Source organism: Corvus hawaiiensis, chromosome 3 (genome assembly GCF_020740725.1).
Source record: "Corvus hawaiiensis isolate bCorHaw1 chromosome 3, bCorHaw1.pri.cur, whole genome shotgun sequence".
In the NCBI taxonomy this organism is placed as follows: Eukaryota; Metazoa; Chordata; class Aves; order Passeriformes; family Corvidae; genus Corvus; species Corvus hawaiiensis.
The window spans coordinates 28,031,992-28,057,014 of NC_063215.1; the positions used below are offsets into that span (position 1 = coordinate 28,031,992).

At 40.6% G+C, this 25,023-nt stretch overlaps 1 protein-coding gene across 4 annotated transcripts in view; it reads right to left on the reverse strand.

Moving 5' to 3' along the window:
* EYS (eyes shut homolog) overlaps positions 1 to 25,023 on the reverse strand; it is an 860,563-nt gene that overhangs the window by 238,350 nt on the left and 597,190 nt on the right. The window lies entirely within an intron of this gene.

Sequence of the window (25,023 nt, forward strand, 5' to 3'; positions counted from 1 at the left end):
GATCAAGAGTCTACCAGCTGTGAGGGTATTTATGCGTCCTTTTGTTAAGGTTCAATGAGAAAACCCCAGATTTCAACATCCATTTCACTCAAAGATTAGGAGAGGTATATAACTTCATATGACTATTTTCATATAAAATACATAAAGAAAACTTTCTGCTAGCTGTCCTAGTATTTCATTATAAAGAGATTGCTAGTTCCTTGTGGAAAGAATGGTTCTTATCAGCTGGTCAAGCAGGGGTCTCACTTCTGGAAATACCTTTAGCACACCGAAAAGTCTGCTGCAGGCCTACAAATTATCAATGACAAGTAACAGAATTATAAAAGTGTCCTGGGTTGCAGTGTATCCTATTGCCATCCTCATGAGCTGATCATTGAGATCAGGTGGGGCAGTGTTTCCTTGCCTCCTCCCCCCAGACTATCTTGCTGTTAATTGCCCATCATTGTCCGGCCGCCTGACTCAGAGATAACTCCCTCCGGACCATCTTCTGTTAATGAGCCTAATCAACACTTGGCCTCATGACTCATTACCCCATTGTGAGCTGCTCCACCCAGAGGGAGGAACCAAGCATCCCATCCTGGATATAATCTGGGACTGAACACCAGAGACAACCCTTCTCCACTGGATTTCCAGAGGACAGGAGCTACATAGCCACCATTGGCCCTTCTGAAGAAGAGCAGACCCTTTTTTTTTCTACAGGATCACTGCTTCAGAGGACTGCACCCACCATTCTACCAGACTGCTACCACCACCCTGCCTAACAGGGACTCAGGTTGTATTTTGACTCTGTCAGTTTGAACCAGTGTTTTCTTTTAGTCTTTTTTCCCTTTTGTTTAATTTTCCCCATTAAATTGTTATTCTGACTTGGTGCCCCCACTGGTTTGTTTTCAAACCAGCACAAAAAGAAAACACTATGTGTGATTCTTTGTGAACACATGATACAAATTAGCCACAGAGCTCCCTCTGAGGTGACAGTGCAGTTGAGGGAATGTAGTGGGTCGAGTCCAGCTGGCAGATAAGATCCCTCCACTCTCTTGCTCCCACCCCCTCATCAGTAGAGAGAATAAGGGAATATGTGAGCAAACTTGTGGGTTGACATTAATAATATCTATATTAGCAACATTTCTTGGTTCACCAGTCTAAAACACAGCACCATACAAGCTGCTGTGAGGAAAATTAGCTGCATCCCAGCCAGACCCAGTAGGGAGAATCAATACACATCGACACCTTGCATTTATCATACAATATTTCTCAGATACATTATAACAGTAGTTGATGCAATGCTTACAGCAAGTCAGTGTGTGGAAACACAATTGCCACTAAAGGTGTTGTTGAGGTATGTGAAGTCATACAAACACTAATGAAAATGGTGACAGAGGTAAGAAATAAAACCCAAAAGTTACTGTACCAGAATACTGTAAAAACACAGCTGTGAGAGCAAAGATTTTTTTATTGTCAACAATTCAGGAGGCACTACATGGTTATGGAAAATTAAATAAACTACCTTAGTTTACCTCATAGCAACATGGACGTTTTTGGTTACTGAGTTTGTATTTATCAGAAATGGCAACAATTTGCTCCACTTGCCATCCAAAGCACAGAAGTTTAATCGGTAAAAGTAATTTTCAGTGGGATTTAGCAGCAAATTGTCTTCTTTTTTTCTGAAGAGAAACTCATGGATTTGCATTTTAATAGGATGAAGTTATACACCCAAAACTTCATGTTTGTGGCATAAACCTCTCTGCTGCTGAAAATACTTTGAGAAAAATCACACATACATAAAATAGGAACAGATGAATATTCAGATCATTTTTTATCTATTAAAATGTGAAAAGAATTTTGCATAACATGCTTTTTTCTCATGTAGATTGAGTTTTGTGTTTAGATTGCTACAGTTGATGGCTCAAAATTTACCTTTATCAAACAAAACCAAGTTAATAGACGAGTAAATTGATAGTTAAAGGAGATCAGCTCTTGATTTTAGCTTTGGGTTGAGAGGAATGCATAAAGAAACTCAAGGCAATATTTGTGCAGACTCAACAATTGCACAAAGAACCAGTCCACAAGAGATGAATCTACAGTTACCAAATACAGAAGGAAAGAGCGGGAGACAAATCTAGGGAACTACTGGTTGAAAGGGTCATTTGGGTAATTGCATGAATTGCTTGACTAGTACATATGTGCTGTCAAATATATCTCTGCCTTGTCAAATATCTGGTTTCTCCTGAAGTGGAAAGGGTCCTGCCTAAACTACATGGAAGTAATTGCTCTTGCACAATCCCCCATTCGGTTTATACCATCAGGTGTATCACCTCAAGAACTACAAAGGAAGATTAGAGGCCATGACCTGGTGCACGCTGGTACACGGTCAGCACATTACCTTTTCCAGGGGATAAACCCTAGCTCTTCTTTGTTCTTCTTCATTGCCTATAGGGAGTTGTCTTGGTTTGAAAGACAGGTGTCTGCCAAGGAAGGCAGGAGTCTCCGTTGGAACGGAAGGAAAAAAATTGCAACCCCCTTCTCTCTGAATTATTATAATTTTGAAATTAAGGGGCTTTCAGGCAAAGATGTGGGAAATAGGAATAACAGTTCTTTACTATTATATATCTATATGTGTATAACCCGTCAAACAAACAACAATAACTCTGGCAGTAACAGCAAACAATCACAAACCCAGTCCCAGCCTTCTCGGCTGTCAGGCCCTTTCCCCTCGGGTGCAGTTCCGCTCGCAGCCGGCAGGGGCGCTGGCGGCTCCCGGTGAGCAGGGCAGGTGCGATGGTTCCCCCGCGGCTGCAGGGGGCGCTCCGGAGCGAGCTCGGGGAGCACGCGGCACCGGTGGCCTGGGATCCCGGGAAGGGATGGGACAAAGGCTTCACAAACCCCTGGGCAGCCGATCCTGGTGTCCGGCCAGACCCTCAGGAACAGCAGGCTGGAACAGCGGGGATGAGCACCAATCCCGTGTGGCAGATGAGATGTATCCAAACTCAGGAGCTGCGGTGGGAACCCCCCAGAGATCTCGGCAGGCAGGGCGTGACGGGGCTACAGAGTAGCGAAGGCTTGAAGCAATGGCAGGGGCAGGGTGCCTGCAGCCCGGCTCCCAGTGGGGCAGGGAAGGCAGGCTTGGGATCCCGGGGTCTCTCCAGTAGAAGGAAGGCAGCCGAAGAAGCAGCCCCTCTCTCTATGTCCAAACGCCAGGAACTGACTGCCCACAAACCCAGGTGAAAGAGATGCACCCCTCTCTCTGTGGCCAGGTCCTTTGTTTTTCTTATGCACCCAGTAATTTGTCCCCCCTGGCCACATGTTTGGGGAAAATTCCTTTAAGAGAAAAAGAAAACAGGAGGAGAACTAAAACCCCAACAGGAGTGTAGTGGCCACTATTCATGACTCTTAGATATAATTCTACCTTGAAAAAGAGAGTGAAAGGAGGGGGTAAACCAGACTGATAAGCCATACAAATTTTATGTGTGAAACCGTTTTTTTAGGAAGAAAGTGTGCCTGTATATATTTTCAGTCCAAGTAGATAGTCTGCCATCAAGCTTGTTAGAGAAGATCCCAGAGTACACTTATTCAATGGATGATTACAGCCTTTCCTCCCAGCCTTTGGGACTCTGCTTGGAAACAGTGCAATGTTCAAGTCAGTGTCTGGAAAGAGCTCAAAGTGTTTAGATGACAGACGTCTGGGATGCAAGCATTGAAGAGCATTGTTGCATTAATTCACTTCAACGTAGTTTAAGTTTTGCTGGAATGGACTGATACCAAACACATACTCTAAGGGCTCATGAAAGTTGTCTGCTAACTGCTCAAGCCTTACTTCTCACTTACCATCTTCACAGATGATGCCATCTGTTGAGATCCGTTTCTTCCAGAAAAACAGAAATTATTTCTTTTTGTCATTTGTACAGCATGAAGTCATAAACCCATAGCTACAACTCTCAAAGGAATATACATTTTAAATTGCATCAGCTTTTAAAATATCAATGTGAAGGCATAGATCCATCAAACACTACAGATCCTGTGTAGCAGGCTGCTTGAATGTGCTGTCCATCCCATAATGCTGCCTGCTGCCAATTTCAAGATAACAATCACTTTATAAAAAGAGCTTCCAGAGTGGACCATGAATAATAGGCAAGATAAAGTGAAGTACCTGATAAGCTACCTGAGAAGGTGATATGCACATACACACCGCCACATTTTCAGGTAAATCAGGAAATTTGGGAACATGAGAAATGATTGGATAAAAAAGACTGAACATGCTCAGCAGAAGGAATCATCCCACATGTCTATAACTGTCCTGGATTTTGCACACTGAATATGAAGAAGAAACAATTGGTTAATGCAACTAAGGGAATCACAGCTGTCAAAGACTGAAAGCATCACAAAGACACTGAAAATTTTATCCCAGGACAACTCCCATAGCAGCACACACACCAAGATAAGGTATCAAGGAGATGTCTTGCAAAAATGAGCTGTAGCTGTTGTCAGGATCCTGTGGTAACATGCAGGAACTGTGGACTAATTAAGTGTCAACATCAACCACAAACTGCAGTCCTTAACATCTAGTCAACCTGGCAGCTATAGGAAAACAAAAATCCTCACAGATGATAGACAAAATCTGATCTTGCAGGCCTGCCAATATTGTTCAAAGACAAATGATCACCTGGAGTTGAACTTGCAAATTCATAAAAGCAACTTGCATGGAAGTTCAAAACAATGACATCCCTTTCTAAATTGTTCTTCAAAAGAAGGAAATAGAACCATAGAACAATAGAACAGAACCATATCTTTGCATATCATCAAATCATACCTTTGCATACCACCAAAACAGCATCTTGTTTCTGGTAAAATTAGGGTACTTTTGCATAGGGTAGTTGTGAGGGTTGATGAAGAAAAGGCCTGGAGTGATATGATAGGAAGGCATCAAAAAACCAAAAGAACTGTTGCAGCTCTTTCAGTCTTTTCTGATATGAGAGGTGTTTCAAGCCCTTGATAATCTTTGTAGCCCTCTATTGGAGATGCTCCAGTAAGCCCAGATGTTTCTTGTACTGGACAGATACAGAACTGAATAGAGAGGATGAATCCCCACCCATGCGCAGTGAGGGTGAATAACTGGCTCATAGACAGCTTGCTTCCCACCAGAAATCCAAGGTTCTCCTTTTCCAAGCTGTACTCCAGTCAGCTGACACCACAATGTACTTGCACATGGGATTATTATTCCTCAATTGAAGGACTTTGCAATACCCCTTTTTGAACTTCATGAGATTTCTGTCAGCCCATTTCTACAGTCTATTGAGGTCCCTCTGGATGGCAGCAAAACACTGTGGAGAATTAGCCACTTTCCAGTTTTGAATCAATCTAAGAACTTGCTGAGGGTGCATTCTGTTTCATCATCCAGGTCACTGTTGAAGAAGTTGAACAGAATTGGACCCGCTAGTAAATTCTGGGGCACCTTACTAGTTACTGGCCTCCAACCAGACTTTGTATCACTGATCATAACACTTCAGGCCTGGTCATTCAGACTTTTTTTAATCCACTTCACTGTGAACTTCTATATATACCTGGACTTTGCCAGTTTTCCTATGATAATGTCATAGGTGACAGTGTCAAAAACTTTACTGAAGTCATGGTAAACAGCATCTACTGCTCTCCCTTATCCACCAAGCTGGTTACCTAATTGCAGAGGCTGTGTGGCTTGTCAAGTATGATTTCCTCTTTTAAATCCCTGTTGATGACTTCCAGTTACTTTCTTGGCCTCCATGTGTTTGGGAATTGTTTCCAGGAGGCTTTTTTGCATCACCTTCCCAGTGGCTGAGGTGAGGTTGTCTAACCTATAGTTTCACAGATCTTCCTTTTTTCCCTTCTCAAAGATGGTGATATTTGTTCTCTTCCAGTCTTCAGGAACCTCTCCTAATTGCCATGACCATTCAGAGATAATTAACAGTGACCTCACAGTGGCATCAGATAGTTTTCTCAGCAGTCCTGGGTGCAACCCACCAAACCCCCGAGACTTACATATGACCAGTGTGTTTAAGGGATCCCTAACCTAGTCCTTCTCACAGAATCACAGAATTAACTAGGTTGGAAAAGACTTTTGAGATCATCAAGTCCAACCTATGACCTAACACCACCTTATCAACTAAACCATGGCATTAAGTGCCACATCCAGTCTTTTTTTAAGCACCCCAGGGGCAGTGATTCCACCAGTGGTAAGTATTTCTTGCTCCAAAGTTTTCCTCTGCTCTTAGGGACCTGGGATTCCTGAAGGCTGGTCTTATGGTGTCCTGGTTTTGGCCAGAACAGGGTTGATTTTTGCAATAGCTGGGAGGGGGCATGGCCAGGACCCTAATGTTATTCCATACCATCTCACATCATTGCCAGGGGAGAGGGAAAGGGACTCTCTTTCACTTCCCAGGAGAAGGGTGTTCCTTCCAGTCGTAAAAGCTCGTGGGGCAGAGTGGTCTGGCATTCGTTTATTGTTGAGCATTTCAGCTCAGCACAGTGTGAAATGGTAGCAGACATTCTTGTGTTTTTCAGGTTGACTAAGAGGAGAGAAAGAGCTTGAACAAACTCCCTAGAGGCACTGGAATAGAAAAAACTTCTGGTATCACACAGGAATACATGATTTGCACTTTTCATCAAAGAGATTTTTTTACAGTATATCTATTCATCTGAGCATGCCCACCAGTTGCCTTTAAAAATTGAATTATATCAAACTATTTTCCTTTCAATTTATCTTTTGATTCCCAAAGCCTTCCTTCCCTCTAGAGGAAATATTAGTCTAAAAGAAAAGGAAATATTTCTTCCATACTAAACAGAAATCTGAATTCAAATCTCTTATTAGATTCTCCAAATTCAGAGTTTGTTTACATCCCTCTACCCCATATGTTTTTTTAGAAATGATCTCAAAAGAACAAGACAGAGAAATTTTCAGTGATGCCTTGGTGTTAGTCTTTTAACTTGCTGAGGATGCTGTCTGGTTAGCTTCAAGCATTTAGTACACACAAGTCTGAGTTCAGCCACTGAAATTATGAAACAATTAAAATGCTTTTGAGAAAAATACTTCCGTAGAGCCAGATTCTGAGGGGATTCAGTGAGAAAGTGGCACAACCATCAGCATTTAAGATCAGCAAAAGACTGCTTTTTTCTTTTCTTTCAGACTCAGAATCTTCTGGAGTTTGATTTCCCCATGCACACAGAGCTCTGGTTATTTTTAGCTGCATAAAAGAGCTTCTAGAGAACACAGTTAAAGCCATGCATATCAAGAATTTAATGTAAACAAGAAACAGGAATAATCTATTTGGCTCAGCATCCTGATTCTGCTGAGAGTTTTGGAGTGCAAACTCATTGCTTTTAATGTTCTGATTCAGTGTGGCTGCTTTTAGCCAAGGCCTGTTGCACAGATGGCCCTGGGCCATGAACTTCTTAAAGTTCACTGGCTTCTTTTCTGCAAGAATACAGTGCAGCTAAATTATCACTAGTTCGGGTGATCTGTAGCTCTGCAATAAGGATAATGATCTTGGTATTTTATCATTATCTAATGAGAGTGAATTACATTTTTAATCTTGCTTATAGTAATCAGGTTATATTGTGGACCGCTGATATATATGTGGAATGCAAATGCTTATTTTTTAATGTAGAGATGTTGACATTAATAAGATTCTTTCACTTTTGTGAAGCACAGCCTTGTCAAAATGATTCAATTTATATAATCTTAAGTGTCCCCTTTAATTTGATGCAGAAGATAATCAGTGAGAAAAAACCTTGATTTCTCACCAGCAATACTTTCTGGTCTGCGTACTTAACATAGTGAAGATATTTCTTGCTTTCTCATTTGAAGTTATTTTGTTATGGTTTCAGGAGACTTTATTTAAAAGTTTAATAGACATTCTATTGATATAATGTCAGTATTTGCATTACTAATATTACTATTTTTATAATATTAAATACATGCATATGTACATACACGCATTTGTGAAATTATAACTTCTCTAAACTAACTCTAGTGAAATTTAAAATAGAAGCAATAAAAATATCACAGAATACCGCTGAAGAAATACACATTTTCACAATCAATAAGTCTGAAATTATAAACTTCAAAAATACTTCTATAAATATCTTCCTAATAAAATATGAGGTGCAACCTGTAACTAGCAAAATCATGCAAATTAACATAACTTTTCAATATAGACTTATCAAGAAGCATTCAGGAAATAGTATTGAAAATCTTTATACTCATTTTATGTCTCCCATTCTACATTTTTAATATTATAAATTTGAAATTTATTAGACATACTAAAAACATTTATTGTATATTTTGATTATTTGTCTAGGTTTAGATTTTACTATAACTAGCAAAATTCAAGATTTCTGTGATCTGTATAAGCTGTTCTTGTTTGGGTTTTTTTCTTAAAGGATCACACAGTACTAACAATTATCTTCAGCAAGAATTCAAACTTGTTTCAAGTAGATAAATCAGTAATGAATTATCCAAAACACATACATGAACATACTCAGATATAAGAAAAAGAATTAACAAATCAATAATATGACTATAAGCATACTGATTAATCTAATCAGAAAAAACCAAACAAAATGTGTCACTCTCCATTATAATGCTCCTTGTGCCTACCTCTTTCTGTTGCTGCCTGTTTTGAGCTTCCCATCCCCCCTCCCAAAGACATGTGCTCCGAGTTCCTTTGTTCCAAGCGCGGGCAAAGCCAAATGTAACTCAGACTCTTCAGCAGTGTCTGATTGGCCGCTCACCCCGGGTCCGCCCCCAGTCATCCCCTTGCCCCTTCTCCGAATAAAAAGATGGTCGAGGGGAGGCAAAGGCCCTCTCTCAGCTCAGCTACCTTCCTGTAAACATCTCTGGTCGTCTGTCTCATTTGAAGGCTTCTAACTGCAGGGAATTGAGCGAGCAGGGAGCTATATTTCTCCCTCTTTGCTTCTGCTGATGGTATTTGCTCTGCAGCTGATTCAGGTACCGATTTTAGAGCTACTAAAGTGCTAGATCGCCCGTGCTACCTCTCAAGGCTGCTCGAGGCTTTCTAAGGCATTGAAATACAAGCGCTAGCCGGTATAAAGCTGAAAAGATACCTTTACATTTGGCGCCCAGCGTGCTATCTCTGAACTCCGGTTCTGAGAGACTTTCAGGGTGTCCCGGCAGCTGTGTGTCTGCTGGAGTTAGCTCTGCACGTCCTGCTGTGCCAGCTCTGTGTGGCGAGGTGTTACTTTTTGTGTAACATCGAGCCCAGAGCCTCAGCCTGTACCCTCCCCCACGCCACGTGGCGAGGGAACGGCTGGAAAGCAGAAGACCCTTCTCGCGTTTTTTTTTTCTCCGGACCTGCTTTCCTGTGATAAATCCAGAATTCTGGTGAGTATTTCCCTGCTAGTTTAGGGGCTCCTGTCTTAAGCTGGTGCCGGTGTAAACTTTCTCTTTTTTTTTCCTCCTTTTTCGTGAGTAAGGGGTTGAGGTTTCGTGTGCATTCATAATGGGATCTGAAGTTTCTGCACACCATAGAGAAATATACCACCAAGTTCAAAGTTACCTTTCTTTAACTGGGCATAAATACCCTAAAAATCTAGTTCAATCTTTTGTACAATGGCTTTTTCAGTACTTTCCTAATCTGACCTCCGAAGACATAAGATCTGCTGAATTTTGGGATAAGGTGGGGAGAAAACTCTCCTCTCTGAGGCGTGCAGGAGATGAAACAGTTTCAAAATTCTTTCCTCTCCTGTTACTAAGTTATGCTTTGCCGGAGAAAAAGGCAGTACGTGAAAAGCCACTGCAAAACCCCCCTGTTAATTCCCTTATACCCTCTTCCAACCCCTGTGTCCCGGACCCCTCTTCCCCTACGCTGGAAAACACAGCTAGAGCAGACTGCTTCTCAGCACAGGAGAGCTATCGTCCTCCTGGCTCACCTGTGTTTCCTCAGCACCCTGCCTTGGATGGGAATCCGGAGCCCATCCCAGGACCTTCCCAACCCCTCTTCTCCACTCCCTTTTCCCCAGTTTCTAGCCCTCATGTTTCAAGCGCGCGTAAAAACCCCTTCTCCCCTGATCTCTTTGTTCCCAGGGACAGCCATTGCCATGTGCTCGCAGCCCGGGAAAAAACCCCTCCCCCCAACCGCTTTTCTCCCAGTTTGTTTGTCTCCAGTAATGGCGGACGCAATGGTCCTTCCTCTCCAAACTACACCTCCCACAATCCCTTTCTCCCCATCCCACAAATCCCTTCTTGTCCCCATCCCCTCCCACTCCTGCGTCACACCCTGACCCCGCCCCCAACCCCGTCCCCACAGCGTCGTGTTTCACCCCTCCCTCTGTTCCCACCCATGGCTCAAGTGCCGCCCCTGCCTCCCACAACCCCGCCCCCGACCCCTCCCCTCCTCCGGCCGTGTCCCCGCCTCCACTCCCCGCCCCTGCCCCTCCACTCCCCGCCCCTGCTTCCCATTGTCCCGCCCCAGGTTCCCACAGTCCTGTGACTGCCCCTCTGAATCCGAGAACCCATGGCTACCAGGAAGTAACTCCAACTGCTTCTACTACACTCTCTTGTACTAGCAATGGAGCTAACCCTGACTGGAAACCCCTTTCTTATTCTGATATTAAGGATTTGTGCAAGGCAATTAAGGAGTTTGGAATGCATAGTAATTATTTTAAGAGCCTTTTAAGTGCTACTTTTGCAACTCACTTACTTGTACCTCATGATTTACTTACATTAATGCAAACTCTTCTCACACCTGGTGATTTTATGGTGTGGAAAAAGCAATGGAAAATAATTTTATCTGATTTATTGAAAATTTTGTGGCAAACTCCAGATAATTACCTGGATTTTGAAAACAATTATATCACATTAGACCTTTTATCTGGTGACAATAATATGGCGAATCCTCAAAAACAAGCAATGCTTATCCCTCGTCCAGTTCTTACTGAAATCACACGTGCTGCTGAAAAGGCCTTAACATTATTACCATCTCAAACTCCTAATTCTCATTATACCACCATCAAGCAATCGCCAAATGAAAATATTATTCACTTTTATAACCGTTTGTACGAAGCTGTCTCTTCCCAGGTCCCTAATCCTGACCTCCAACAAGCACTCCTACTCGAACTTCTCCAAGTTAATACAAATGATGCTTGCAAACAAGTCATTCTCACTCTCCCGCTGTATCCTCCTCCTACTGTTGAATCCATCCTCGAAGTCTGTACGAAGAAGGTGCAGCTGAACACAGCTGCTCCCTTTTTGAAAAGAGTGGGGATGGTTGGGGAGGTTGTGGAGAATGTTACAGGTACAGGAGAAACTCAATCGCGCGGTAACTTTGTATGCTATCGTTGTCAGAAAAAGGGACATGTAGCTCGCAATTGCAGAGCAATTATAACTGCTGATAAAAACTCTCCAAAGACTGTTTCCCCAGGTCAACAGCAGGGAAACTAGCGACTCAACGCGTCCTAACAGCTCCGCGTTCAGACATAAATAGGGCTGCAGACAAAGCAACTTGGACTTCTGGACTCAGGTTTAAGGTAACCTGTGATAAAGCACACCATTTCAACAACAACAAACAGACTGTAATACCCATTTCATTCCAGAATGTGGACCACATGCCAGAATTTACATACCTTTTTGTTATTGGGGATACTCGGGAAACACCTGCTGGGATAGAGGTTACACCCACACTCATGAAAATGGATCAGAACGGGTGTTCTAACCTAATTGTACAATGTATATATCCACCGTACTTTATGCCTAAAAGTCAAGTCATTGCACAGGCCTTTCCACTGCCCAAATACCTGCCCACAGATGGTCATATCCCAGCCATCTGTTGGACTGAGGTTTTGGGAAATGACAAACCTGTAATAGAATGTAAGCTCCGTTACAAATCACATAAAATCAGTATAATGGGAATGTTAGACACAGGTGCTGATGTGTCTGTCATTCCATTTGATAAGTGGCCTACGCAATGGGAATTGCAATCTCAGGGCATCATACAAGGGATTGGAGGTACCCAAATTGCAAAGCAGTCCAAACACACCATCCAAATTGAAGGTCCTGAAGGACAAATAGCGACACTTCGTCCGTATGTCCTAGACACCAAATTCACCCTGTGGGGAAGGGATGCCATGTCTCAGTGGGGAACAAAAATTGATATCACGCCTAGACATCAAAATTTTCCCTTGCAGGCCACTGAAGCAGAGTGCCATCCACATAAATTAACTTGGAAAACAGATGAACCCGTGTGGGTTAACCAGTGGTCGTTAAAAAAAGAAAACTTAGAGGCACTCAAAACATTAGTAGCTGAACAATTGGCTAAAGGAAATATAGTTCCAACTAACAGCCCATGGAACACACCCGTGTTTGTAATACAAAAACCGGGAAAGAACAAATATAGGCTACTCCAAGATCTTAGAGAAGTTAATAAGGTTATTGAATACATGGGACCCCTTCAACCAGGTATGCCATCACCCTCAATGCTCCCACAACATTGGCATTTAGCTGTTCTTGACATTAAAGATTGCTTCTTTCATATTCCACTCCACCCTGCAGATGCCCCTCGATTTGCATTTTCTGTACCATCTCTTAATCATGAAACTCCCATGGAACGTTATCATTGGCTTGTGCTTCCCCAAGGTATGAAAAATTCCCCAACTCTCTGCCAAGAGTATATTGCTAAAATTCTATCTCCCATCCGTGCCAAAGCAGAGAAAGCCATCATCCTGCATTACATGGATGATGTGCTGGTGTGTGCTCCCAATAATCAGTATCTCGAGCAGACACTTAACATGGTGGTTGAGGCCCTAGAGGCCAAGGGCTTTGAATTACAACCTGAAAAAATGCAGAGAACAAGCCCTTGGAAATACCTCGGACTCAAAATCACAGAAACCTCTATCACCCCAACACCTGTCACCATTAATAATAACCCAAAAACATTAGAGGAAGTGCAACAGATCTGTGGGACACTGAAGTATTTAAGGTCCTGGTTAGGACTCACCACAGAGGATGTAGCTCCTATTGCAAACCTAGTAAAAGGGGAAGGCGGTCCAGCATCCCCTAGATCCCTGACAGAAGAGGCAAGGCAGTCTCTCAAAAAGATACAAGAGCTCATTTCCACCAGACAAGCACACAGGTATCAGCCCTCCCTACCCTTTAAGCTTGTCATTCTAGGGAAGGTACCACGCTTTCATGGCCTCATATTTCAGTGGGACAAAGAGCAGAAGGAACCCCTCATCATAATTGAATGGGTATTCCTTCCACTCCAACCTCCTAAAACCATCACACAGCCACAAGAACTAATGGCAAAAATTATCATGAAGGGTAGAGCAAGGCTCCGCACCCTGGCAGGATGTGACTTTGCATGCATCTACTTACCTGTAACAACTGACGCATTAGATCACCTGCTCCAAAATAATATAAATTTACAATTTGCATTAGATAGTTACTCAGGCCAAATCTCAAATCATTACTCAAAACATGACATGTTTAATCTGCCATTCTCTTTCATCCCTCGAGAGATTCAAAGTAGAAAACCCCTCGATGCGATTACCGTTTTTACTGATGCCTCAGGAAAAAGTAAAAAGTCCGTGGTCACATGGAAAAATCCAAAGACGCAAAAGTGGGAATCTGACATCGAGGTAATCCAGGGATCACCACAAGTAGCTGAATTAGCAGCTGTTGTTAGAGCATTTGAGAGGTTCAAAGAACCCCTTAATTTGGTCACAGACTCAGCATATGTAGCTGGAGTAACTGTTAGAGCTGAGCATGCTCTCCTAAAAGAAATCTCAAACAAGAAAATTTATGATTTACTCTCAAAATTAATTTATCTGGTTTCCCACAGAGAGCATCCCTATTTTGTCATGCATGTGAGGTCACATACAAACCTGCCAGGATTTATTGCGGAAGGTAATCGTAGAGCTGATGCTCTGGCTATGCCAGCAGACATAGTTTTATCAGCCGACTCACCAAAGCTCCCCCAAGTTTTTGAACAAGCAAAATTGAGCCATGCCATGTACCATCAAAATATTCCCGCTCTTATCCGCATGTTCCATCTGTCGCGGACACAGGCAAAAGCAATAGTGGCAACGTGTCCCAACTGCCAGAAGCTACAGCTTCCATCACTGGGCATGGGGGTCAATCCCAGAGGTATTAATAGCGGTGAAGTGTGGCAAATGGACGTCACACATCTCCCTGAATTTGGGAGATTAAAATACGTTCATGTTTCTATTGATACCTTCTCTGGTGCTATGTATGCCTCTGCACATGCAGGTGAAAAGGCTAAGGACGTTGAAAAACATCTTGTCCAAGCTTTTGCTGTGCTCGGTATACCTGAGGAGATAAAAACTGATAATGGACCTGCCTACACCTCCCAGGAGTTTAAAAACTTTCGTCAGCAGTGGGGATTTCGACATGTTACAGGTATTCCTCACTCCCCAACTGGACAAGGCATTGTTGAACGTGCCCATCAAACCCTCAAGCGAATGCTGCTACAACAATCAGGGACCACCAAACTCAACTCACCTGTCCTCAGACTCAGCAAAGCACTGTTTACCATAAACTTCCTGAATGGCACCTTTGAGGATCCAAACCCTCCCATCTATCGTCATTTCCAGAACACCAGGAGACAGAAACTGCAGGAAAATCCAGAAGTCCTGATCCGGGACCCAGAGACTCAAAAAATCCAAGGACCGTACAAACTTGTGACTTGGGGACGTGGGTATGCCAGTGTATCTACCCCTCAAGGACTGAGATGGATCCCAGGGAAGTGGGTAAAACCTTATGTCACTTCCTCAAAAGTTAAGGAGGTTAAAACTGCCTCCTGGAAGAGACGCCGTAAAAAGAATCCTGATTTTGCACCTTCATGTAAACCCCCTACTGCAGATCTTTATGTTAATCCCTTAAGTTAAGTTGCACTGTTTTGCACTCAGGTTTTTTGCACTGTATTTTGTAAATCTTTGTCCTGATACTCCATACCATAGATGTCCTGACTAAACCCCTGAGTTTTGACTGGGGAACTAGTTTAAAGGCATCCTAGGTACTGTCGAGTTGTAGGGACGATAGATTACAATTATATTTTGCACTATTGTTTTGTTACTGTTCTATGCACTTTTAAGTTACTAAGAGTTACAACCCAGCTTTAAAGAAAAAAAAATAGGGAATTGTTGCTGCCTGTTTTGAGCTTCCCATCCCCCCTCCCAAAGACATGTGCTCCGAGTTCTTTTGTTCCAAGCGCGGGCAAAGCCAAATGTAACTCAGACTCTTCAGCAGTGTCTGATTGGCCGCTCACCCCGGGTCCGCCCCCAGTCATCCCCTTGCCCCTTCTCCGAATAAAAAGATGGTCGAGGGGAGGCAAAGGCCCTCTCTCAGCTCAGCTACCTTCCTGTAAACATCTCTGGTCGTCTGTCTCATTTGAAGGCTTCTAACTGCAGGGAATTGAGCGAGCAGGGAGCTATATTTCTCCCTCTTTGCTTCTGCTGATGGTATTTGCTCTGCAGCTGATTCAGGTACCGATTTTAGAGCTACTAAAGTGCTAGATCGCCCGTGCTACCTCTCAAGGCTGCTCGAGGCTTTCTAAGGCATTGAAATACAAGCGCTAGCCGGTATAAAGCTGAAAAGATACCTTTACATCTTTCCTCTAAGTTACTATCTCAAATGCTGCAGTGTCCAAGATAATCATCTGCAGCCTTTTCAACACAGATTGACTTAAAAAGAATAACACAAGACAGCAATACACTGTTACAGGAACGTTTTAGCTTTTCCTTGATGATATCACTTCTCTGTATTGTCTAGCCTTGAAGACCTAACAAGAACATGTTCTTAGATAGTAAGGGCTACTGACACACTACTGACAAAGAATCCTACAGGGCAACACTGGATACTTTCAGCAAAATATATGAAGTCTCATACGTATTTCTTTTTCGATCGATGGATTAGGCAAGACTGTCTATTATATAGAAGGACATAATTACAGTACATTGAAATTAGATTAAAACTGGTTTACTGATGTAATTCCATTACAGTTTTCTCTTTACCTGGAAAAACCTTTTTAAAAAAATCAAAAATTCACATTCAAAATATAAATGACAGAACTAAATAGGTTGCAAAAATTGTAATATGAACATTTGTGTAAGCACAACTCTCTTTCTGCCAAACCACTAAACCATTATTTATTTTCAAAAGAAAAGTAACTGCCTATGGAAAAACACCTGAATTCTAAAAAGGAAAGAAAGTAGTAAAACAATAAGAATATGATAAGCATCTTCATGGTAGAAATATAAACACTAGGATACTATGATGGAAGAGCAAAAATCATGTAAGGCATAGGCTACCCCAGAAAAAGGCAATATAAAAAAAGTAGTCAAATAAATATATACAAACTGGCACTAAATTTTTGCACTAAAATTTTTGCACTAAAATTCCATGCAGAAAGAAAAATATTATATTTGTGCTATAATATATATCACCAAGGTGATGATAGCATTTGTTAAACCCTAAAGCAGGTTAGAAGGTGTAAGGCAGAAAAGATGGTAATAACAGAGTTTAATTACTCCCAAGCAGTCTGGTAAGAAATCATGACAAAATATGCTGAAGGGACTACATTTGTAGATACTGTAAATAATTGTTTCTTGGAACCATTAGAGAAACTACAAGAGATATAACTCTTGGTTTTACATTAAGCTAGGCAAAGAATATGCTTCAATATTTCAATATATAATTATTAAAAAACCCCCAAAACATTAAAAACACTGACTATAATATACTCAAATTCAGAATTCTCCTGGGAGCAAATCACACCTAAAAATCCCCCAGAAGGTTTAACTGCATCAGAACAAGGCTAGCAAGGATAAAAACAATTGGAAAGCTCAATGGGAAAAATGCTTGCATGTTACAGAAGAACACTCTCACAGAGTTCCGTAACTACATATGATCAAGTAGGAAAAAGTCAAGCATAACTTTAAAAAAAAAAAAACAAATAAAAAAAGAGAGATTGACTGTCAAAGCAGCAGAATAAAGAAGATGGTTAATCAACATTTTTCAGGCCAAAATATGGGTGAAGATTTAAAAGTAATATCTTGTAAATTAAATCTACTATTATGCATATTTAAAAATGTTCTGGGATATATTTTATTTTAGGCTGAAAAAAGTGCTTAAGCCATAAAATCCATAGAACATCCCAGGTTGGAAGGAATCTCACAAGATCATCTGGTCCAACCTTTCATGTAAAAGGGAATTTAGATGAGATTATCTAGCACCCTGTCCAATCCCATATTGAGAACCTCCAGTGAAAGGGACTCTACCATTTCCCTGGGAAGATTCTTCTATGCTCATCAAAACTTTCTATTATGTGAAAAATAGGAAGTCTGGAATTGTGCAAAAATGTTATATAGATTTTTAATTAAATCATGTTGTAACAATACAGAGGAAAGTAGCAAATACAATACTGGCATTTCAAAAGGGACAATGAAAGGCCAAAATGATTGAGGCAAACTAAAGCCCAGCAAATCTATATTCAGAAGAAAATTCCAGAATGTTGTAATAAGGAATGTAAGTAGCAAAAACATGGGACAATATGACATAAAGAATCTAAAATTTTGTTTAAGGAAGTTATGCTTCCCTAATTATTAGTATCCCTTGAACACTTCAATGGTCCTATATAAGAGGGTCACCCAAAACCTGAGCCAACCTAATTTCCAAAAACGTTTTGACATTGTTCTCAAGCAAAGGTTCTTAAATAAAATTAGTAATTGTGGGAAATACAGGAAGGGGTCTTTTTGGGTGGATGGTGAACAAACTGGATAAAAGAAAAGACAAAAATTGCCAATACTAGGGGAGTTTACACACTGGTTAGATGCAACAAATCTTGCCCACTGAGTCTTATGCTGTTAAACACATTCGCAAATTATCTGACAATGTAAGAAGTACTGATGCTAAAAAGTGTGCTGATCAAAACAAACTATTCAGAACAGGCAAAGCATCTCTTGAGCAGAAAGACAGGACCCCTGATTTCAGGGTAATAATTAATTATATAAGAACAGAGCCTGTAGACCATGACCTATCAATCTAAAGAAGAACAAGTACCAGAATATGTGACAGTAGCCAATGAAATTTTGACATGTTGAAGTACTTTTGGTGATGGAACAAATATTTATTTAGTGTATAAAAGTGCATAAATATATAAAATAACTTGAGTAACAGTAAGTGGTGCTCTTAATTAAGATAAGCATTCAGGTGATGCAAAGACAGAGTCAAAGGATATCCTAAGTAGGACAGCAGAAAGTAAATACTTGTCAGGATCCAAGACTGTCATGTCAAGATTCAAAAAGAAGTCAGATGCTCTTCAGGATCCAAAATTCATTTCAAATCAACAAACACTCTGAAATACCCTTTCTGAGTATTGTAAATCACAAATCTGACAACAGAGCAGACTTAGAAGATGTATAATGTGTGTAGGGAAAATCAAATTAAAAGGGAGTAGCATAAATATAAGGACAAAAAAATTCATCCCATTTTTTGAAAAATACAGATTCTGGAATTGATACAAATGGGAACAACTCACAGTTACAGGAACAGCTCACAGTTTCAGCAACATAGCACTAAAACCAGATGAGAATCTGGATGACAGAGTCAACACTGCTCATTTTCATTTTCAATTTCTGTACAACAGCAGAACCTTAAACTCTAGTGCATAGCTACTACAAGCTAAACACCTGTATTTCACTATACCTAGAGGGAAGACTAATGCTTGGTAACTGGCTTACACTTAGTCTATTGTGAGCTAGAGCTTAAACTGATGGATCAGATAATTCTTTAAATTATATCAAATATGATATATCCTTTGGACAATTCCTAGGCAGATTTATGATCTAATGAAAAAAAAAACCCCTATAACCAGTCTGCCTTGAAAATGATTTTACAGAACATATAATTTTTAATAGTTAAATGTGAAAATTTCAGATATGTTGTGGAACAACAGGAAAGTGTGGACGTTCAAGAACTGGTCCCTCTAAGGTTTCAAACTACCCATTCTTGGTTATACCACTATAGCAAACAGTTGCAGCCATGTAACAGTCTATTATGCCTTGCAGTCCTGTGACAGATTGGATGTTCTTTCCTTTGTTGGCTTCCCCAGGAATCTTCTCAGGCTGAACACTGCAGCCCAGGGAGTATTAATTGGGTCAGGACAACTGTAATTTGCTTACATCCAATGATTACTGGAGCAGGATGTTAAAGAATCATGTACATATTATATTATTATAAATTATAATGTGAAAGATGCTGTCAGAGCCCAAGATTTATCAGATAAGGTGAATGCCAGATAATCAAATCTAAAACACTGTGCACAGATTGTACTAAATTCTCCCACTGCTTTGCAATGCTCTGGCAAGGGAAATGGATCATAAACTGTTTCTAACTAGACAGTTACAGAGGGGTTACTGCTGTTTTAGTCTATGGAAGCACAGCAGCTGTGACATAGAGCAAATTGCTTTTGGATCATTCCAAATTAAGGGTCTGATTCTATATTTTGTAACACCTGTTTCACATTGTCCATTTCTTCACTCAATGCCATGGAATTGTGGATGAGTTATTAAAAGAGAAAGAATGTAATTTTGTATGTTTTAGCAGTTGGTTATTAAAATGTTTAAAACATTTTTATCTACATATGTACATACTTGAGAATATCTTAAAATTGAGAGGTACATAGGGCCGTGATATCACATTATCTCTTTTTCATAGGAAAACTATATGTGTTCTTACATCTGCACAGTGTATTTTACATATTTGTATTTAAAATACAAGTCCACTAGACTATTATGGTCTCCTAGTCTGAGTCTTTAGGTGTATAATGATTTCCATCTCACCTTAGTTACAACATTAACACACTATGATCCTGAGCATATCACTCAATTATCTGTTGCCATTTCCCCATTGGTAACATATTGATGCCCACGTATATATTTGCACACATTCCACCTAATCTTTTATCTTTATTTAGAAGACTACTCTCCTGGTACAGAAGCTTCCTTTCCTTCTGAAACTTCCCTGTTTTAATACTTGCAAAGTTTAATTATAGAGAACTGCTTCAGTTGAAAAGGAATATGAAGATATAATGACATTTCAAATTCTCAATACTAAAATACTATTAAGTCTAGAAATATAAATTACTGGAGCAATTATAGCAGCAGAAATAACAGTATTACTGCAATCAACTGCTGCTGTACGTATTTGAAAACAATCTTTAATTTCACTTTGAGTGTACCAATCTTCTCTGCAGAGAAAAAGCTATTGTAAACAATTAACAATACTAAAGCTAGCATGAAATTAATTATTCTGAAACATGCCTTGAGATTTCAAAAATAATACCTTTTTTCAACTTCTGATCAAAAAGGGTTTTTTTCTGTGTGTAATTTGGTTTCTCTTCCTTTGCTGTTGATTTTTATGTCTTAAAAAACAGTGATCATTAACAGTTTTAAAACCCCAATGTTTTAAAAAGATGATGCTGTTTAACTGTTTAGCTGATTTTGCCATTTACCTGTGGCAAGTCTGAGGTATTCCCATCATATTCTTTATCAAAGAAATAGGATAGAATATAAAAATAAGTAATAAACAAAGCTGGCCCAGAACTGAGGGGGATTTTTTTCGCTGTGTAGAGACAGCAGGACAAGATGTCTGCCAGCCAGCTATTTATAGTTTAGCTTTCATTCTGACTGTTCAGCAATGCCTTCGTACACTGTCAGATGAATCCACTAAACTTTGCAAAGAACAGTTTACAGTCACAGAAACCATTTCTTGCTGTACATGAAACAGATTGCAGTGCTTGAACTTGGATGAATTCATTCAAGTTGTTTCAGTGCATGTATTTGTTACCTTGTTTGCTACCCATTTCTTCAGATCCTTCAGAATTCACACCAAGTCAAATACTTTTTCCATCTTTGGCCTGTGGATAGCTAAGAGGACTGTAGATGTGTAAGAGGAAGAAGTGGAAGAGACAAACTGTTATGGTCTGATTATAACCTCCATTTCCCATCTTCCTGTGCCACTCAGAGACAGGAGATGGAGGAGTTGGGAGTGAAACTCTGGGACACAAAGGAAGGATTATCCACTGCCCTTCCCTTGCCCACAGAGCCAGTCATCTCAACAGGGAATGTAAGCACATGGGTCAGGCAGAGTTTCCCTTTGGTAAATCCATGCTGGTTGCTCCCAAGGACCTGCTTGTCCTTTTGTTTCTGTATTTGTCTCAAGAACATAGTTGTGACATTGACCTGATTAGCTCATGCTTACCCATCTTCTGTTGCAGTGGGGATCCTGCAACACGCATATATCAGACCAGGAGTCCCGTGGAAAGGAAATATATATGGACAGGCAGATTCTTGCTAGATGTTTCAGAGATGTTTATTTCTCCAGCCGCATGGCCGGAGCTCTGCCCAGGAACTGTTCCAGTCACGGGACCAAGGGTCCTTCTGCCCGCGCAGGGAACACAAACCAACCAATGGGAACGAGGCTGAGCAGGGGCAGGGAAACCCCGTGTCTGTGCCCTCAGGGCCCCTCTCCCAGGGCTACACGGCAGGGGAGGGACCCCAACAATCTTCCTCCTTGGCTTTTTGAAGATGAACATGACTTCACATTTGTCTTTTTCCCTGTCATCAACTCTAGGCTTTCAGAGGTAATGGAGAGTGGCCTCGTGATAACATCAGCCAGGGGTGCATGCTTGTAAGCATCCTTCTGAATCCATGGCACTTTATATGTCTGGTTTACTTGAGTAGTCCATAACTTTATCTTGCTCTAGTGTTTCTTGCCACCAACCATAGACACTAGGACTGTGATCTGGGAGGTCTGATATCTTCTGAATAGCGAAGAAATCTATTTGGTATTATGGCATTGCTTCCCCAGATGTTACAGATATTCTTTTAAATACCTCACTGCTTGAGGGCAAGGCTCTGATCTCCTGAAGAGAGCTGTGGCAAAAACTAGGGAAATCAGTAGAATTGTTGCACCTTGCCTTACCTATTGAGGGCATTCTGTCTCTAAGGAATACTAAATAATAACACAGGAAAAAAAGGAAATATGTGGAAAAAATGCCCGGATATTTGAGATCCGATTAAGAAAATGTGTAGGAAATCATCAGGAGACAGTATTTTACCCTCAGGGCTTCATAGATCATCTCAAACTTCAATCAAAATGGAAGGAAGAGGAATCTAGCCTAGAAATTAATCATTTAACACGAGCCAATTCCAGTAACATGGGACTCCAATGTCAACAGTTTCTGGCAGCTAGAAGTTCCTGTTAGAAACTGAAGGAGCCTGGGGTCTGAAGTCACTGTTCTCTGCAACTTCCACGGTATGGGAAGGTAGGAGAGCCAACAGCAAAGTGAACTACTCCTTTGAGAGAAGGACCTAAAGCAAGACAATGTATTATTAGGTGAAGACTGTGGATATCACAAGGGTCATTATCCAACTTGACTCCAAGAGTGATCAGAGCACTTGTCAGAAAAAGCTGAGTCTCAGCTGGAGCAGAAATCTCCCTTGAAGCAAACTGCAGGACGAAGGTCAGAAACAGACCTGTTCTCTTTCAGGGATGATGAACGTTTTACAATAGAAGACTGACTGCCTGGGTCTAAACTGATGGGAAAGAAACTTTCTGGAGTGGTTTCCTACTGCTGAGATTGAAAAGCCCACATAAAGAGTACTTGGACAGGCAGTTCTCCATTCCCTGACAAAAAGGAAAAACCCAGCCTTTATAGACTATATTTGTCTTGTAGCCTACAGACTTTGACATGGAAGCCAAGGAAAATTGAACTTCCCTAAAGCCACAAAAACATAAAACTTAAGCAAAATGAGATGCTAAGATCAAAATGAACACAAAAATCTCAAATAAGTAAAGAAAATTAAGTGAAATAAAAGGCTGATGTAATCTCAAACAGAAAGAAAGCTGCAAGAAAGCTCACTGGAAAACTAGAGAGGACACTGAGAGTAGAGGATATATTTTTGCCTTTTTGGGGAAGTTATAGGAATATATGCTTTCCAAGTACTAATAGAGGTTAAGTATCACCAGCTTAAGCACTTGTACATGTCCCACATCTATTACCTAATTTAGATAACAAGCATGAACTGCAACATCTCACCTATTAATCCTGCATTAAGAATAGACTTGAACTGCAACATTCTCAAAAAAAGAAAGCCCATGTTGATATGACAATCTAACACATGCAGGCACATTTTTTAGCAGTAAATTACCTTTAAACCATTGCATTTCATACCTATTTGAACTTCCCTAAGGTAAATTTATTTTTATGGATTTTATTTGGCCTTCAGCTATTAAAGAGCTATTTATCATCTCAAAATTCATTCTCATATACACATTACTACTATATTCCTCAAATAAATTGCTTCTTTACCTGCTCCAAAAAACACTACATCAATTGAACTTCTCTAAGCCTTCACTATAAATTCTTTGGGGTATCCCCCAAAAATTTCTCTTCACTTCTAGAAGACAGGTCATTTAAACACTGAAAATATAATTTTCATATATCTCATTAGTATAGAATATTTCTTGAAGATACATTTCTGTAGTAAATAAAATTCTATATACAACTCAGGATAAAATATTCCAGATGAAAGTACAGTTTGTGTATGAACATTTGAATTAAGGGAAAAGTTGTATAACTATGAATATTGCTTGATGTGTTCTTTTAATGTCAGTATGAGCTACTTAGAAATACACTTTTTTGCTGAATATTTTACAACCTAAAAAGCACCTACTCACAAGAACTTTTAAGGTGGATTTCAACAGTCTTGTCACAGCATTGATTACTGTGCAATTTATTATAAGGTGAAAGCAATCTAGAAATGCTACATTATAGCAGCATCAAAAACACGCCTGTGCTTGAAATGACTCTATTTTCCTCATGATAAGATGACCTTCACTTACTGAAGAATGGAACAGAAATAAAAAGGTTAAATCAATTGCACAGGGTGAAGCCTACCTGAAAGTACAGCATAAAATGTGAAAACTGGACTACGTATGTCCAGTTTTTACAGTGCATTGGAGAAACAAAACCCCTGCAGACTAACTTTGCTACAGTTGTGGGTGACACGAATCCAAAGATCCCTGTTCAGATAAATGAGATCTGCACTACACCAACTCAGCACTAACAGTGTAATTTATTTCTCCACATGTGGAAAACATACAAACACTCACAGATAGTCTTTGTTATGTAATGGTGAACAGTTTTACATTCTGGAAACACATTTGGGAACGACACAAGAGAGTTAAATAGTCCAGGTAGCAACACAGGTTGGCTTTAGATAAGTGAAAGTCTGAGACTGACTTGGAGTTTTATGACTAGTGAGGCCACCGGCATCTTATGTCAACAATATAATTTTAAAAATTTATACATAGCTATGACAATAGCCCCTTAGATGCAGAGGTGCTCTCCATACTCTGACACCTGACAAGATGCAGAAGGCTGAGCCAGCTGCATTGCGAGCTGCATTGCACAATGGCCATGCTGCTGGGAGCTGGGCTGAGTGTGCCCTGGGTGTATGGTGCCAGTCTCAAATGAATTACAGGGCCTGAGTCTTTGATCTGTGTTAGCATGAAGAATTTGAGTCTCATAAACTGGAATAGAAGTTCCTAACTATACTCATCCTGATTTGGAAAAAAAAAAAATACTGGAAATCACTTAAGTGATGTGTATCTGTTATTGTGACTACTCTACCCCAAAATCCTTGTCTCCAACTCTCTGCATGACCCTGTGGGTATTCTTCTTCCCTTGCTCTGTACAAGCCCCACTGCATATTACTTCTCATCCCTGCATTCCGTGGTTACCTGAGCTGCATACAGATGCTGACAAATTCAAGCTCCTGTGCTATCTCTCATTCATTAATGCACTTTCACAGGTTAGCTTTCTCTTGCCTGGTCTATTTTTACACGTACCTGTCTATGCCAGCACAGGATGTAAACAGAGCCTCCTTCATTTTGAAACAGATTGCAGTTAATACTTTTCACGTCTTCACAGAACTAGCACCTGAGGTAACAGGTAC